Consider the following 17,847-nt stretch of genomic DNA (forward strand, 5'->3'; position numbering starts at 1 on the left):
TTATTTCCCCAAGCTTCTGTGATGCTAAAGGTCTTCAGTATATTACAGTGGAGTTGAGGACTTCCACCAGAGTCTAAGTGGGATTGTGTAACTTTTCCAGGGTGTCCTTCTGTTTCAGTGTTTTTCAAGCTGAACGATAAAGCTCATGGCTTTTCCATGTTCTTTAGTGGACTTAAAGGCCTTCCACAGTGTATCTGTAGTTCTCATCAAAGTCTCCAGGATTTCCATGTGACTCAGGTCTGAACAGAGACTTCCAGATGTCTACAGACACTTTCCTTGAGTTTGTGTGATTCAAAGGCCTTCAAAGGTGTCTTTTGGCATTGAGGGTCTTCACTTGTTTCTAATTGTTGTTAAGGGAATTCAGGACTTTTTTTAGGTTACTAAGAAGACTCATGGACTCTGGTATGGATTTAGTGGATTGTGGGTCCCAGCTCAGGATGTCAGTGGGTTTCATAGTTTCCTCCTATCTGACAGTCAAGTTCATGTTGTTCCCAAATTGTCTCCATGTTCTCATTTCCTTCCTTCTGCATCCAGTTGATATTTTTTGCCCCCTTTTCTCTTGAAGGCTCAAGGCCTTCCCCCAAATTTCAGTTATGTTTGGAATGTTTCACAGTGCGTTCATGATGTGTGAAATATTACCCAGTGTTTAGGAGAGGCTTCACCAAGAGTGTCAGAGTTGTTAATTTTACTCATTGTTGTCTCAATGGTGTTCAAAATATTCTTCAGATTTTAGAAAGGTGAAGGACCACACCTTAGGTTGACAGGTCCCAGATTCCTCCCCAGAACTTCTGTGAGGCAAAAGGCCTTCAATAGGGTTATAGTGGTGTTCAAGCCCTCCACCAGGGTCTAAGTGGGACTGTGGGTCTTTCCCAGGATATCCTTGTGTCTCAGTGCTTTTCAATATCAACAGTGAAGTTCATGGCTTTCTCATGTTCTTTAGTGGGTATCAATGCCTTCTACCATGTTTCTGTAGCTCTCAGGACAATCTCCAGGAATTCAGTGAGTCTCAGGTCTGTCCATAGTATTTTATTGGAGTTCAGATGCTTTTCATGAGTTAATGTGATTCAAGGGGCTTCAGAAGTGTCTTTTGGCTCTCTGGACCTTCTCTGATTTCTAATTAGTGTGCATGTTTTTTCCCAGAGTATCACTGGAATTTAGGACTTTTTCAGAACTGTATGGAGACTCATAAACACTGGTACTTTTTCAGTAGATTTTGGGTCCCAACCTAGCATCTCAGTGGGTTCTATGGTCTTCTCCAGTCCGAGAGTCATGCTCAGGGTATTCCCCCAGAGCTTTAGACTTCTCCTTTCCTTTCCTTTGTATTGAGTTGAGCTCTTGGACATTCCCAGCATCTCAGTGTGGTTCAGGATGTTCTTCAAGTTTTCAAAGAGCCAATGGACTTGCTTAGGGCCTTAGTGGAACTTATGCCCATCATCAGGATCTCAGTTTTTCTCACGGTCTTTTGCAGTGTCTCAGTCATGTTCAGGGCTATTTCAAGTGTCTCACCAAGGCTTTGGTAGTTCCCCACAGATTTATTTGTGTCTGAGTTTTTGCCTGGGTCTCAGTGATTCTCAGCACCTTTCCAAGGTTCTCAGTGAAGTCCATTGCCATTCCTTGGTTCACATAATTGCTCATGGTCAGCCCAGAAACTGAGTTATTCTCAGAGAATTCCCAGGGTCACAGTGGTACCCAGGGTTTTCTTTAACATTTAGTGGTGTCATTGCCTACCCAGGCTCCCAGTGAATGTACAGTCTTTCCAGGTTACACTGATGATCAGGGCCTATCCCAGAGTTATAACAGTCAGGGTATTGGAGGGTCTCAGAGTATTACTCAGTGTCTGTGGGCCTCAGGATCTACCCTAGAGTCTCAGGAGGGCTCTAGGCATTCTGAAGAATTTCAGTTTGTTTAGAAATGTCCACATGGTCTTCATGGTTTTTGGAGTTTTGCCCAGTCTTTAGACATGGCTCAAAATTTCAACAAGAGATTCATTAATTTTATTCTTGTCTCAATTGTGTTCAAATATCTGCAGATTTCTAGGAAGAAAAAAGGCCCTTCCAGACAGGTGTCTGCATAACCTTCCCAAGAGTCTTAGTGGTCTCCTTCCCTGTCCAAGCAGAGCAGCAACAGTCACAGTTTACTCTTTGCTCAGGAGCTTTCCAAGAGTCTCAATAGGTCTCATGATCTTTTGCAGGTGAACACTTTTTCAGACCCAACCTCAGGGTTTCTTATTTATTTCTGGGTCTTTTTCAGGTTGTTTATGAGGCTCAGTTCTATTCTCAAAATTTCAGAATCTCCTGGTCACCTCAAGTCTCTCAGTGCTCTTCCCAGCTTTGGAGTGTGGCTTGAATATTTCCAAAACAATACATTTTGTTCAATCCATTAAGGACTTTTCAATGAATACCAAGGCTTTGCCCAAGGTTTCTGTGGAGCTAAGTGCCATTCCCAGTATCACACTTGTGCTCCACATCTCTCAAAAGTTTGATTGTGTGAGGGTTTTCTCCATTATTGTATTGAGACCTACACACCATTTCAGTGGATTTCAGAACTCTGTGGTATATCTAGTAGTGTTAAATTCTTCCTCAGCACTCGGGTCCCCTTCCATAGTGTCTCATTGAAAAATACAGCCTTGCCAAGTGTGTTGTTGAAAATCAGGGATATTCCCTTTGTCATAGTGGTGCTCAGGGCCTACCCCACCGTGTCAGCAGCACTCAGGGCTACCCCATGTCTGCTAGTGTAAGCTCAGGGTTTTCTCCAGAGTCTCAGTCTAGCTCTGTGCTTTCCCTCCTCCAGGCTTAGTGCTGTGTCTGAGAATTCCCCCAGAGTCTCAGTGTTCTCTTTCCCTTCCTCGTGCATTCAGTTGAGCTACTGAACATTCCCATAATATCAGTGTGGTGTAGGATGCTTCCTAGGTTTTCAAAGAGCCAAAGGCTTTGCCTATTGCCTCAGTGGAACTCATGGGCATTTCCAGGCACTCAGTTTTACTCAGGACCTTTTGCAGTGTCTCAGTCATGTTTAGTGCTATTCCCAGAGTTTCACCAGGGCTTAGATAATTCCCAAAGGAAACAATAAATTTAGAGTTTTCTCCAGGTAACAAGTAAATCTCAGCACACTTCCCAGTTTGCCAGTGGAATTTATTGTCATTTCCAGCATCACAGGGTTGCTCATGGTCAGACCAGAGTTTTACTGAGGCTCAGGGCATTCCCCACAGTCACAGTTGTGCCCAGGACCTTCTGCAGAATCTTAATGGTATCTTTGCCTTCACAAGGCCTCACAGAAGCTATAGTCTTCCCAGGTAACAGTGATGATCAGTTCCTACCCCAGAGTCTTAGTGACATTCAGGGTATCAGAGAGGATCTGGTCTTTTCCAATGTCAGTGGGCCTCAGAGCCTAACCTAGAGTCTTAGGAGGGCTCAAGGCCTTCTCCACATTTTCAGTCATGGTTAGAAAGGTCCAAATGGTCCTCCTAGTGCTTGGAATATGGCCCAGTGTGTAGGAGAGGCCGAAGCCTTAAATAAGAATCTCAGCTCCATTAGTTTTAATCAATATTGTCTCAGTTGTGTTCAAAATAATAAAACCCTAATCAGGGCCTTTTTCATGATTCCTCAGTATTCTGGGAAAATAATGGACTTTCCTGAGGTTTCACTAGGGAAGGGAGCCTATTGTAGTGTGTCATTTTAACAGAGAGATATTCCCATTGTCATAGTGGTGCTTAGGACCTTCCCCACTGTGTCAGCAGCAGTCAGGGCTACCCCATGTTTATTACTGTGAACTCACTTCTTTCTCTAGGGTTTACATGTGCATAATTGGTCTTCCCAATGATTTACAGGGACTCAGGGAATTCTCTAGGGTCTTTTGTGAGAACTTAGGTATGATTAACTTTCAGATTTTTTGGCTTATATCTTTTGAGAGGCTGACAATCTTCAATTAATAGATTGTCCGTAGAGTTCATGGCCTCTCTATCATCAAAATGGGGTTGTGGACCTTTCCTGGTGTCTCCTTGTGTCCCAGTGTTTCTTCAGCTCTATGATGAAGCTTATGGCTTTCCCATGTTCTTAGTGTGCCTCAGAGTCTTCCACAGTGTATCTGTAGTTCTCAGGAATATCTCTAGGATTTTCACATGACTGACAACCATCCATAGAATTTCAGGGGTGTTCCATGAGTTTGTGTGATTTAAAGGCCTTAAAATAAGTCTCTTGGCATTCAGAGTTTTTGTCAGTGTCTCAGTAAATCTCAGCACTTTTCCCAGGCTCTCAGTGGAGTTCATTGCCATTCTCTGGTCCCAATGTTACTCAGGTCCTGCCCAGAGTCTTTGTCCCAGGGCATTCCCCAGGATTACAGTGATCTCCAGGGCATTTTGCAGAGTATTTGTGGTGTAACTGCCTCCTAGGGACTCAGTGATGCTGTAGTCTTCCCAGGAAACACTGATGATCACTGCCTGTGCTAGAGTCTGAGGAGGGCTCAAGGCCTTCCCAAAAATTTCAGTATTGTTTAGACAGTTCTACATGTAGTTCATGGTTTATATAATATTACCCAGTGTTTAGAAGAGGTTCAAAGCTTCAACAAGTGTCTCAGATTTGTAATTTTCAAAGGTGATCTAAATGATCTTCAGAATTTTTGGAAAGCCAAGGCCCTTACTTAGTTTTACAGATGTATGTGCAACCTGTCCAAGAGTTATTGGTCTCATTTCTGTTTCAAATGTTCCATGTAGAGCAGCATCACTCACAATTTCATGTGCTCAGGGCCTTCCCATGGTTCTCAAAAGGTCTTATTACCATTTGTAGTGGAACATCAAGTTTCAGAACTAAGCTCAGTATCCAATTATTTCAGTCTTTTACAGGTTGTCCCTGAGGCTCAGTGCTAGTCTCAGTGTTTTCATGATGCTCAGTGCTTCTTCTAGCTTTGGAGCGAGGTGCTGAATCTCCCCAAGCAAAACACTGTTTACGGCCAAACAGGTTTTTTCAATGCAACTTAGGACCTTGACCAAGATCTCTGTGAAGCTAAGTGCCATTCCCAGCATCACAGTTGTGCTCTGCATCTGCCACAGTGTTGAACTGTTTGTAAGGCCTTTCCAAGTACAATAGTGTGGCGTGCAACCTATAGTACTATATCAGTGTATATATGTACTCTGTGCAATATCTATTGGTGCTCATATTTTTACACCATATTTTGGGAAATAATGGCCTTCCCTAGTGTCTTATTGGGGAATAGAGCTTGCCAGTGTGTCATTATAACTGAGAGATATTCCCATTGTCACTGTCATTCCCATTGTTCAGTGATTTTCCCACTGTGTCAGTGGCACTCAGGGCTACTCCATGTTTCTTAGGGTAAGCTCAGGGCTTTCTGCAGGGTCTCAGTCTGGCTCAGTGCTTTCCCCAATGACTTCCACAGGCTCAGGGGATGCTCTTGGTCTTTTCTAAGATCTCAGGTATAATTGGATCTTAGAGTAATGCTCTTCAATAAATAGCATTACAGTGGTGTTGAGGGCCTTCACCAGGGTCATTGGCATTGGGGTCTTGCTCATGGTCTCCCTGTTTGTCAGTGCTTTTCCAGCTCAACAATAAAGCTAATTGCCCTCTCATGTTCTCTATTGGGTCTCAATGACTTCCATAGGGCATCTGCAGTTCTCAGGATAATCTCCAGGGTTTCATTGTAACTAAGGTGTTATATAGCATTTCAGGGTGTTCCAATGCTTTTCATGAGTTTATGTGATTCAAAGGCCTCCACGAGTGTCTCTTGATATTCAGGGCCTTCACTAGTGCTCAAACCTTTTCCAAGTGTTATGAGTGAATGCAGGGATTTTCAAGTCACTAAAGATGCTCGAGTGCTCTAGTACTGATTCAGTGGATTGTGAATCCTCTCCCAGGGTCTCAGTGCATTTCATGGTCTCCTCCAGTCACAGTTGGGCTCAGACTGTTCCCCAAAGTCTTAGTGTTTTTCTTCCTTTCATAATGCATTAAGTTCTGCCATTAGACATTCCCAGCTTACTAGTGTGGTTCAGGTTGTTTTTCAGGTTTTCAAAGAGCCAAAGACTTTTCCCAGGGCCTCTGTGGAACTCATGGCCATGATCAGTCTCTCCATTTTTCTCAGGGCCTTTTTCAGTGTCTCAGTCAAGTTCAGTGCTATTTCCAAAGGGTCAGCTTGGACTAGATAATTCCCCAAGGACACAGTAGATTCAGGGTATCTGCCAAGGTCTCAGTAATATCTTAGCACCTTCCCCATGTTGTCAATGGAGTTCATTGTCATACCCAGGATCACAGTGTTGCTCAGGACCAACCCAGTTCCTTAGTGTTAGAACAAAGAGACTATGTAGAGGCAAACTTCCCTGATCATTTTTGCCCTCATTCAGGAACAGAACTTCTCCAATGAAAATGCACCCAATTTACTGGTGGAACATGAGCTACAAAGGAGGGAAAAGGGCTTATATAGGTCATGGGTGATTTAGTGAGCATGTCAGTGTGGGCACTCAGGGATTGAATCCTTGTGCTGAAGTATTGGTGGCTAGTACTGGGAGAAAAGTTGTATTCAACAAAATCAATGTTTTCTAGAGACTATCACTTCTAGGTTTGCTGCAACTCTTTCTCCTTTCTTGTGGTCAGTGTCTGGAAAGGATTTATCATGGGAGAGAAGAAAGTCATCAATGTATGGCTTTCTTTGTTATTTATTTTCCCAGGTCTCAGTATTTGTGGGTATTTCTTTTTCTATATTTAATAGTTACTGAGTCTCAGGGCATTCCCCAGGGTCACAGTGGTGTCAGGGCCTTCTCTCGTATCTTAGGGGGTTCACAACCTTCCTAATAATAATTATATTATTCCCAGGTTCTGCTGGTGATTAGGGCTTGCCCCAGAGTCGTAGTGATCCTGCAGGCCTTCTTCAGGGCATTAGAGGGTTTCATGTTTTTTTCCAGTGTCAGTGGGGCTCAGTCCTACCTTAGAGTCTCAGGAGGGCTAGAGGCTTTCCTAAGAATTTCAATCTTATTTAGCAAGTTTGACCTGGTGTTTTCGGTGATCAAAATATTTCCCAGTGCTTAAAAGAGGCTAAAGTCCTCAGTAAGAGTCTCTGAATGTTTAAGCTTATTCACAGTTGCCTCAATGATATTCAAAATCTTCTTCAGAGTCTTTAGAAATTCAAGGGCCTTTCTTAGGTTGACAATCATATGCACAACATTCTCAAGAGTCTTAGTGGTCTCATTTTCTTTTCTTTTTCTTTTTCTTTCTTTCTTTTTTTAAACTGGGATCTCTGTGCATCTCAGCTCTGTTCCCAATGTCACCATGTACCTGGGGTTTCCTGAGGCTCTAAATAGGTCACATTACCTTGTTTAAAGGCTCACTGAGTTTCATATCCATTCTGAGGCTTTTTGATTTCAGGTTCTTTTCCAGCTTCTCCATTAGGCTCATTTTATTCTTAGAGTCTCAGTAATGCTCACCACTTCTCCTAGACTTGGAGGTAGGTTCTAAGTTGCTCCTAACAAAATTGTGCTTTTAGGGTTTTTTAGGGTTTTTTTTTTTGCTGAATCCCAGGCTTTGCCCAGGATCTGTGTGGAGCTCAATGTCATTTTCTATATCACAGTGCTCCTCAGCATCTTCCCCAGAGTGTGATTTTGTGTAAGAGTCTTCCCAAGAGGCTTGAATAGGTCTAGGGCTTTAGCCTATTATTTCAATGGGTTTAAGAACTCTGCAAAATATCAAGTGGTGCTTAGAGTCTCTCACAGTATTCTGTATAAATACTGGCCTTCTCTAGTGTCTCAAAGGCAAATAGTACCTTGCTCAGTGTGTCATTGAAACTTAGGGATATAGTGGAGCTCTGGGTTTTTCCTTCTGTGTCACCAGCACACAGGACCATCTCAAGTTTCTGAGTGTAAACTTAGGGCTTACTCCAGAATCTTAGTCTGATTCAGTGCTTTCCAAATTGGCTTATACTGGCTCAGGGCATCCTTTGGCATCTTTTTGGGGTCTTAGGTATTATTGTGTTTCAGATTCTCCCAGAGAGCTTCTGTTGGGCTAAAGGTCTTCAATATCTTCTCAGTGGGTTTTAGGGCCTCCAGCAGTGTCTATGTTAAATTGTAGATTTTTCCCAGTTATTTTGTGTTCCAGTGCTTTCCAAGACAATAGTGTGTTTCATGGCTTTTCCATATTTTCTTTGTGGGCCTCAGTACTTTCCCCAAGATAGCAGTAGGTCTCAGGACCTTTCCCAGGATTTCACTGTGGCTCAGGGTAGTCCACCATATTTCATGTGTGTTCAGTTCATTTTCATGGGTTTGTACAATCTGAAGGTCTTCAAAAGTGTCTCTTGGGTTTCAGGGCTTCCAAGGTTTCTAAGTTGTGTTCTGTTCTTTTTTCAATGTACCATTGGGTTTCAGGGATTCTCCAGGTCCCTAATGAGGCTCAGTCTCTTGTACTGATTTCATGGATTGTAGGGCCTTGCCAAGGGTCTCAATAAGTCTCAATAAAACAATCATGATATGAGTTTTCCCCATGAGTTTAGTGTTATCCTTTCTTCCCTTGGCATGTTCTTGAACATCTCTAGCATCTCAGTGAGGTTCAGGATATTCCCCAGGTTTTCAAGTAGCTATTGGTTTTACCCAGGGCCTTAGAGGGACTTGTGACCTGTGGGAAGTCACTCTGAATGGAGACACCTTCCATTCCTGAGACAGGGGGCTCTGACCAGTTACTACATTTCATAGTGACTTGAGTGTTGTCCCTCCTCAGATAGCTTCAGGTGTCGTGGTATCCGCTGGGGTTGAGGTACACTCACCTGCTCCCTTGCAGTCCTACTCCTTCTACCCTTTTTTGGATAGAACTTCCTAAGAAAAGCATCCCCCAAAATAAAATCCACTTCCAAACCTGCTTCCCTCTCTCTCTTCAGCCTCTTATAATTTTCACTTGCTCTCCCTTTTGGGGAGTTTGAGGCTGAGAGCTGGGGAAAGCCATACTTAAGCTTGTATAAAGGTAATTTGTGTCTGCATTTTATTTTGCATCACTGCAATTTACCCAAGTGACCTTAGTTCAGCCTCCCACTCTGGATGGGAGTGGAAATGGCCATTACCAAGCTTTCACTTTTTCACGGGGCCTTTGCAGTGTCTCAGTCATGTCTAGTGCTCTTGCCAGAGTCTCAATGAGGCTAGATAATTCCCCAAGGACACACTGGATTCAGGATTATGCCAAGTCTCAGTAAATGTCAGAAATTTTCCCAGGTTCTCCGTTGAGTTTAGTTTCATTCCCAGGGTCACAGTATTTCTTGGGGCCTCCCCAGCATTTAACTGAGTCTCAGGCTAGGCACTACAGACCTAGTGCCTCTAAAGATTCTTGCTGAGTCTCATGTAAGTGTTCTTACTGTGGAAATGTAAAGACAGAAAATTTTTCTGGTGAGCAAACTCCCAGAGAATACTAGGTGCCTTATTTCTCACTGCTGGAATTCTGCAGTTTCTCCCAGAAACTATTAAGATAACTAATGCATGCTTGGCCAGAACTCCTATCTGACCATTAACAAGAACATCTTACATTATAACCCAGTGTATCCGACATAGTGATATAATGAACAATAATGTACCAATGGTGCCAGTGAGCTACTCTAACCTAACGGTATAAGTAAAGACAGCTGCTTAGACAAGCAACCATTTCATGTCTGCATCTTGCTTTCATTTTCATTTGTTTTCTTACAGCTGATGCCCAATGTGGTGCCTGGACATCTGAAACAGGGACCCTTCTGGATGTGTTAATGGAGAAGGGAGTAGCTTATCACCTGGAGCAGGCTGATGCATGACTTTCATCAGCTGGTACTGATCCCCATTGGTAAGCTATGGGAAATTACCTATCTGATGCTCAACGATGTCATTGGGCTGAGCTCTCCTATTTATTTTACAAGGCTGGACATGCCATATATAATGCAGACCTTGCTGCTTTGCTGGCAGAAGTAAGTTCTTGTTGCTCTTGGTACCCACAAAGTAGTTTTATTCTTTTTCCTTTCTCCATGTTTCCATTAATACTCATTCTGGGTTTATTTGAGCTAGTGCCCACAGGTCTGAAAAGGTACTTGCTTGCATTTCTCATTTATTACTCTGCTTTGCCATTATGGGCAAATACATTTAAAAATGTATCAATTTTTAAATTATATGCCGCTTCATATATGTCCTATGCTTTTGAATAATTTTGTACTCATTGGATTGAATGTCAGGCTTACAAACAAACTACGAAATTGGCCTGTGATATGATGAAAAATATGTATTATAACTCTATGGAAATCAATATGCTAAATGAAGCACAAAAATTATCAAGTCAGTCTTCACAATTGGGCTGCAAATGATTATTTATTAGTGTTACATCATAAAGGCTATAATAATCTTAAATATATATGTTGCTTTAATTTAAGTGAGAATAGTACCTCCAGTTCAAAAGAGTTATATTACCTTATAGACATCATTAAAAAGATCCAGGATTATGGAAGTTTAGATATATTGGATTGGTTAACCATGTGGTTAACCAATCTTACTTGGATTAAACAACTAGTCACTGGTCACAGGTGAGTGTTTACTAATACTGGGATTTCTTTTTTTTTTTTTTATTGTCAAAGCCTACCCTATTTTTTCTCCACCAATGCTGAAAAACAAAACAAAACAAGACAAAAAATAAACCCCAAATGTTATCCCTCCAAAAGGCCACACAAAACAGAAAAAAGAAGAAGCTACAAGTGTGTGACTGTGGAAATGTACTAAACAGTAAGTGTCTCTGATGAGCAAACTCTTGGAGAATAAGAGGTGTCTTGTTTCCCACAGCTGGAACATTCTGCAGTTTCTCCCAGACACTATTATGATAACTAATGCATGCTCGGCCAGAACACCTAATGTACTAATGGTGCAGTGAGCTAATGTAAGCTAATAGTATAAATAAAGACAGCTGCTTAGACAAGCAGCCATTTTGCCTCTGCATCCTGCTTCCTTCTCCTTTTGTTTCCTTAAGTCTCAGGACCTTCCATAGTGTCATAGATGCGTACACCAGGTTCTTCAATGTTTTACTGGTTTCTTTGCCTTCTCATGCAGTCATTGGAGCTTAGCAACATTGCCACGTTCACAGTCATGCATAGTGCCTGCCCCTGAGCCTTCATGATGTCAAGATTTTTCTTCAATGTATCCATATCTTTGGTATTTTCTCAGTATGAGTAAATCTCGTGGCCAACCCTAGCATCTAAGAAGATCAGGGCCCACCCAACTGCCTCAGGACTTCTCTAGAATTTCAATTATGTTGAGAAAGGTCCTCATAGTCTTCATGGTGCTCAGATTATTGCCCAGGTTTTAGAATAGGCTAAAGTCCTACAGAATCTCAGAGGTGTCAAGTTCATTCACTGTTGACTCAACAGTGTTCAAAATCTACTCAGAGTATTAGAGGGCTCAGGGTGTTCCTTAGGTTGACAGATGTATGCATGGCCTTCCCCAAAATCTCAGTGGTTTCATTGCCTTTATAGATACTCAGTGAAGCACAGCACCATTCCCAAGGTCTGTAAGAGCTCTGGGCCTTCCTGAAGGTTCTCAGTAAGTGTGATTGGTTTCTCTAGGGGCTCACTGAGTTTCAGAGTTAGCCTCAGAGTCCCCTTCTCTAAGGGTTTTTAACACCTTCTCTATGAGGCTCAATGCTATTGGGATTTCAGTGATGCTCACTGCTTCTCGCAGCCTCAAAGTTAGTCTCTGAATCTTTCCCAACCTGCCGCAACCCAGCTGGGCACAGAATCACAAGCCACTTAAGCAGAAACAAAGTTTTATTTTAAAAAGGCCGCCAGTGACCCGTGTGCACCCCGCTAGCACGCCGGTCCACACACGTGTGTGTGTCTCCCGGAACCGGGGGCCCAGACCTCCCCTGGAAATTCCCTCCTACTATCCTTCCCCAACCAATGGGAACTCTCTGGGAGTCCCGTAACATGAGTCCTGTAGCAGGCTAGGTGAACAGGAGTCCAATATCCATATAAATGTAAATCTTAACATAATCATATCATCTCAATGGCTAGCTGGCAGTCACCTAAAACAAAGGTGCCATGTATCATAATACTTTTGCTGTGGCTCCTAGCACCAAGCAAACAGTAGGGTTTTTCAGAGTTTCTTATTGAATCCCAGGGAATTGCCCAGAGTCTCTGTGGAGCTGAGTGCCATTTCCAGCATCACAGTTGTGCTCAGCATTTTCCCCAGGATTTGATTTTATATCAGGGCCTTCTCAAAAGTCTTAGTGAGAACTAGGGTCTTCCTTTCTATTTCAGCAGGTTTAAGAACTCTTCAAAGTATCTGGTTGTGCTTAGATTCTTCTACAGTATTCTAGATAACTAATGGCCTTCATTAATGACTCAATGGGGATTAGTTTCTTGCCAATGTGTCATTGAACTTCTGGGACATTCTCATTGTCACAGTGGTGGTGAGGGCCTTCCACATTGTGTCCTTGGTCCTCAGAGCCACCACAGGTTTCTGAGTATAATCTCAGGGCTGTCTCCAACTGCTCTCAACTCTGAAGTATTCTGCATCAGGGTTCTTTAGGCCCTTGTCTGTCAGGTCTGTTCTGCTGGAGAACGCTTCACCCATGACATCAGTGCAGTTATAATAGGTTGTCCTGTTCTGATAGGCAGCAGAGTTGCTGGGTTTAGAGTCCAGACAACTTACACATGGCTATGTGGGTTTTCACATAACATGCCCTGGTATCTGACCATCTGCAGCTCTGAATGTGCCATGTTCCCAGCATTTCAGTCAGATACCACAGCTCTTCCATACCATTTATGGACATACAGGAAGAAAGGCTTTGTGAGGTCAGGGAGTCCTAGTCCAGGTGTCCAGGTATATGGGTGAGTGCTTCTTTAGCGTCCTCAAAGTTCTTTTGTGTTTTGGTCCCCCAAATTGAAGATTCTGTTTTTCCCTTTGTGTGCCTTCATAGACATGTTTTGCCATAACTGAAAAGTTGGGGATCCATACACAGCAGAATTAAGTATCACAAAAGATCTCTGATTTGACAGCAGGTTGAAGGGACTTGAATTGAACAGGTCATCTGTTTAGTCTTGTAGCCCAGTTGCCACTGACTCTGAGCCAGACAGAAACCAAGGTACTTGACTTTTTCTTGATAGATCTGGGCTTTATTTTTGAAATTTTGTAACCGGCCTTAAATAGGAGAGTGAGAAGCCACTGTGTTCCTTTTATGCCATCCTCTCTGGTTGTTATCCCAGCATTTCAATTTAGCAGACCATGAAGTAGTCATGGCCTGCTAAATTAAAATGCTGGGATAACAGGAAAGGATGATGAGTTGGTTTCCTGGGGCCATCTCAATTGTGGTCTCTTTCTTTGAAAGTGGGCCCACAAATTGGGTCACAACCAAATGGTGAGCCCCAGTATCCACCATAAATTTCATAGGTTGGTCCCCTATAAGTGTTGGGATTATAGGTTTCTGGGGGACCAAAAGGATTGAGCCCAGTTGGTCCTAGTCCTCATCATAATTTTCCAAGTCTTCAAATCTCACAGAATTTTTTCATGGGCATCTTAGGGGTGTCTGTGGCATTGAGCTTTATGGGGGACATATTTGTAGGGTTGGTATATTTCTTGAAGGACTTGTCTTCACTTATCCTGGTAAGGAGTAAAAAGATCCCAGTTGCCTTTCTTCAGTATGGGGCATTTATTTTTCCAGTGGCCCTCTAGATGGCAGTGGGTGCATTGGTTTAGTCTCAGCCTAGTCTCTGGGTGAGGAGGTTGGTCTGGACCATCCTTCTGCATCTGGTCCTGATTCTGATATTTGTTTTGGCTTTGTCCTGGTGGGAACCCCTTTGGGTGACTTCTGGGTCTGTGGTAAGGGCAGCTGCAAGGAGAAACCATCTTCTTCATCTTTCAATCTGCTTCTTGGTGGGTCTCTTGGTCTTGATTGACAAACACTGTGGTGGCCACTTCAAACAGCTCATTTTCATTCTTCCCAGAAAAACCCTCTAGTGTTCTGTAGTTTTCGAGTTCATTCCTTGGGGCTCCAGTTGAGGCAGAAATCAAGGTAGAAGAATGTGGCAGAGGGAAACAGTTCACATATTGATCAGTAAGCAAAGAGAGAGAGATTCCACTTGTGATATACAAATATATATCTAAAACCACATCTCAATTCCCACCCCCTCTAGCCACACCCTACCACCTTAGTTATCACTCAGTTAATCTGTATTAGGTGATTAAATAATTAATTTGATTAAGACTCTTACAACCCAACTATTTCTCCTCTGAACCTTCTTGCATTATCTAACAATAATGCAAGGGAGCTTTGGGGGGACTCCTCACATCCAAACCATAACAAGCAGGTAGGTTAGTGGGTCTGGATAATGAATCGCTTCATACCAATGATGGTCTGAGGTTTCTCTCTGTAGGAGGTGGTATGATATTTCCAATTTTAGAGATAATTTGAGGTGAAAGCCTGATACTTAAAAATGCTATAGGCCCCTCAGATGATTTTCTCCTGGTCACTGTAGGCAGGTCCTCTAGTCTCATAGGGGCATCTGGAGAGGTGTCAGCTGGTTGTGGCTCTGGTCTTAGGATGGGTTTCCATTTTGGTCTTGCAAGGTGGAGGAGGAATCTTTTTCCTTGGGGAAGCCTCTGGCCTTGAGGTCCTTATAGAAGAAGGAGGAGCTGGTGGTGAAAGGCCATATTCTGTAGTTTCTGGAAATGAGGGGGCTGGGGGCACTGCCATTGTCTCCATGGTCTTGACAATGTTGGGTAGAGTGGCATGTAAGGAGGTGGGTTCTCTTCTGACTCACTGGACAAAATTGGTTCTTTGTCAGATTTTCTCTGCTTAGTTGTCTTTTTTTTGGGGGGGGGGGTCTTAGAGAATGGTATAATCTGAGCTAACAACAATTTGGATTGTCTATCTAGACAGGCTCTCAACCAAGGGGGGTGTTTCTAGACTATCTCTTTCCAGCAATCAAGGGAACTATTCTTGGTGTCCAGGGGTTACAACAACTATTAAAAAGACTTCAGCAATGAGAGTTTTAATGAAAGATCCTCCTGGTGGTCAGCCCACACCTAAGCTTGGCCATTCTAATTCACAGAGAGTACAGAACTGCTGAGTAAGTTTCACCCATAGTCTCTCCTAAAACCTTTCTTAAGGTTTCACAACAGATATTCCAAGGGCTTTAAGGGATTTAGTTACTTTTTGTGCCTCCCATATTCCACCCTGCATTGGTGTCACACAATTATGACAAGAATCACTTAGTACATCTCCAGTCTTTCTCCTCTCAGGGACTTGGGGTCCTCTTAGCCTTGTGGGTCCATATCAACCCCCAACCTGGAGCTTCCACCTACATGTTGGTTGGTGGAATTCTGCCACAGACTGTATGAGGTTCCATGGAACCATGAATTGGGACTCAGCACTCACTTTGTACTTAGGTTGGGTCTGAATTCTTCCCTTGTTCATCTCATTTACACTTTCACACAGACATGGTGTTATGGGCCAGGCTATATGAGCAATGACCAAACAGACTCCATTTATCCTGAGACTCCATGTCATTTTCTCCCATGAGAAAATTCTGCCTCTACTATCCTGATCCTTCTTAGCACACTCTGCTTAGAAACCATTTTTTTTCTGTTCTTTCAATGTAAAATATTTTTGATTCCCATTTTTTTGGACAGTGTACCCTGTCAGAGAAATATTATCTAGATGTTAATAACTATTCTTTAACTGGTACTCAAATGGGGTCATTTGACCTTCTTCCGCTTCTGCTTATGATTTTAGATATCATGTTGTTTTTTTAGTTTGAATCATAGCAAGAGCCCCTTATGATTAATGTGGTTTTGGACTATAAAGCTGTACTCTAACCCCTGTAAGGGGTCAAAGAGTATAAAGTTGCATTCTTCACCTTAGCCTATCAGTTGGTAAATCCAGACTATCAGCTATTGAATAAATATTCCATCTCCTGCTTAAGACAGACTCAGTAATTTATTGCAACCTCACCATAACAGTGATCAGAGCAATATTTTAATCCCCCATATTACACAAACCAAAAGGGAGTCACGGTTTCCCCTATGCTTGCTGACCTCAAACAGAGACTAATTAGGTGACCCCCTGGATCCTTATTGGCTCCAACACTTTTTGGAGGTTATTCAGGACCCTCAGATGCTGAACAAGCCTCTCTTCCACCTATGTGTGCCTCTTGGTTGAAGTCAGATGGGCTACCACTGAAGAACCTGGGACCAACCTGTTTGGTCAGGTGGTGCTCCACGTTCCCTATTCCTGGATCCTTCTCCTCATGAGTTCTGTTGTGCTTCAGGTGGCAGCTCTGAGATGTCAGGTGAGTCATTCCTCCTTCAGTAGAGTTGCCTCTGTGGTGTGCTAAGGGGAAGCGATGTTCCCCAACATCCCAGACTCCAGAGATAAGAGAGGCAACTTCACCATTTCCATCCCATGTGGATTGCCAAATGATGCAGGACAGATGAGGCTGCACACCTGAGGATTTAGCAGAAGGAAGGTTATTGGCGACACCTGGTTCACAGTGTGGCTATATCCTAAAATTTCCTTCACTGAACCATGAGTCTAGAAACTCTTTGAACTTTATACTCACTGGGAGGAGGGGTGTGGATTTCCACTTTTTCTGGAGTCTATCTAAAAGTATCTTTTTTTCTTTGAGTTCATAGAGAGTGGTTTTGTCTCACATTTTTTCTTAGATGAGTCAGAGGTTATATGGTTTACCACAAAAGCAAAAGTAACATCACAAAGTCTTTTGCCAAATTTAGCTTTTACAAGACCCAATAACAGGAAATAGGAAGTCTAACCACATTTGGGTTCTTTTTTTTTTTTTGCAGAAATTTTTTCTGAGATTCTCTTAATAAGAACACATATGTTGAAGGTACCTGTAGAAGCTTAATTAAGGTTCTTTGGTGGAGGAGGGGTAGCCACTACACTCAGGAACTTCACACAGTTTCAATAGATCTTATTGATTTTCCTGGGGCTCATGGATTTCAGAGCCATCCTCAGAGTCCTCTTTGTCTTCAGGATCTTTTACATGTTCTTCATGAGGCTCAGTGCTATTCTCAAAGTGTCAGTTTTGCCCAGTGCTTCTTCCAGCCTCAGAGCAAGTCTCTGAAAATTCCCAAAGGAATCACTGAGTTCAGGCTCTTTAGGGATTTCTCCATAAATCCAAGGGCCTTGCCCAGGGTCTCTGTGGAGCTAAGTGCCATTCCCACCATCACAGTGGTGCTCAGCATCTTCCTCAGAGGTTGACTGTGTGTCAGGGCCTTCCCAGGGGTCTTAGTGAGGCCTAGGATCTACCCTACTGATTAGTGGCTTAAAGAACTCTGCACACTCTCTAGTGGAACTTAGATTCTTCCAGAGTATCCTGTGTAAAGAATGGCCTTCCCCAGTTTCTCAGTGGGGAATAATTTCTTGCCCAGTGTGCCATTAAAACTCAGGGAGAATAAGAAATTATACCTATTTGATTCAAATGTATGATATGTCAAGATCATTGTATTGTCATGTGCAATTAATAAAAAATGAAAACAAAAAAAAATTCATGGAGATTCCTATTGTCTCTGTAGTGATGGGGTCTTCTGCAGTGTCAATGGATTTTGGGTCACCACATGTCGTATTAGTGTAAGCTCAGGGCTTTCTCTAGGGTCTCAGTGTGGCTCAGTGCTTACCCCAATGGCTTACAGGGGCTCAGGGAGTCTTTCAGTTTATTTATTTATTTATTTATTTTTTGTCCCTGGGTCTTCCATGAGGCTAAAGGCCTTCAACAGCTTCTCAGTGGTGTTTGGGGACTTCTTTAGCATCTAAGTTGAGTTGTTTTAGTCAGCTTTTTTGCTGGTTTAATGTGAGGACCTGAACAAAAAAACTGTGGAGGAGGAAAAGATTATTTGAAGGCCCACAGTTT

General features: G+C 42.8%; 1 long non-coding RNA gene across 17 annotated transcripts in view; it reads left to right on the top strand.

Moving 5' to 3' along the window:
- Positions 1-10,921, top strand: part of LOC110597422 (uncharacterized) — a 201,062-nt gene extending 190,141 nt beyond the window's left edge. For all 17 annotated transcript variants that reach the window (XR_013437327.1, XR_013437333.1, XR_013437334.1 and 14 more), the window contains 2 exons: positions 9,659-9,788; positions 10,567-10,921. This is a non-coding gene — a long non-coding RNA (uncharacterized LOC110597422). The remainder of the gene's footprint in view (positions 1-9,658; positions 9,789-10,566) is intronic.
- The last annotated feature ends 6,926 nt before the right edge of the window (positions 10,922-17,847 follow it).

This window comes from Ictidomys tridecemlineatus, chromosome 4, assembly GCF_052094955.1.
Source record: "Ictidomys tridecemlineatus isolate mIctTri1 chromosome 4, mIctTri1.hap1, whole genome shotgun sequence".
Classification (NCBI taxonomy): Eukaryota; Metazoa; Chordata; class Mammalia; order Rodentia; family Sciuridae; genus Ictidomys; species Ictidomys tridecemlineatus.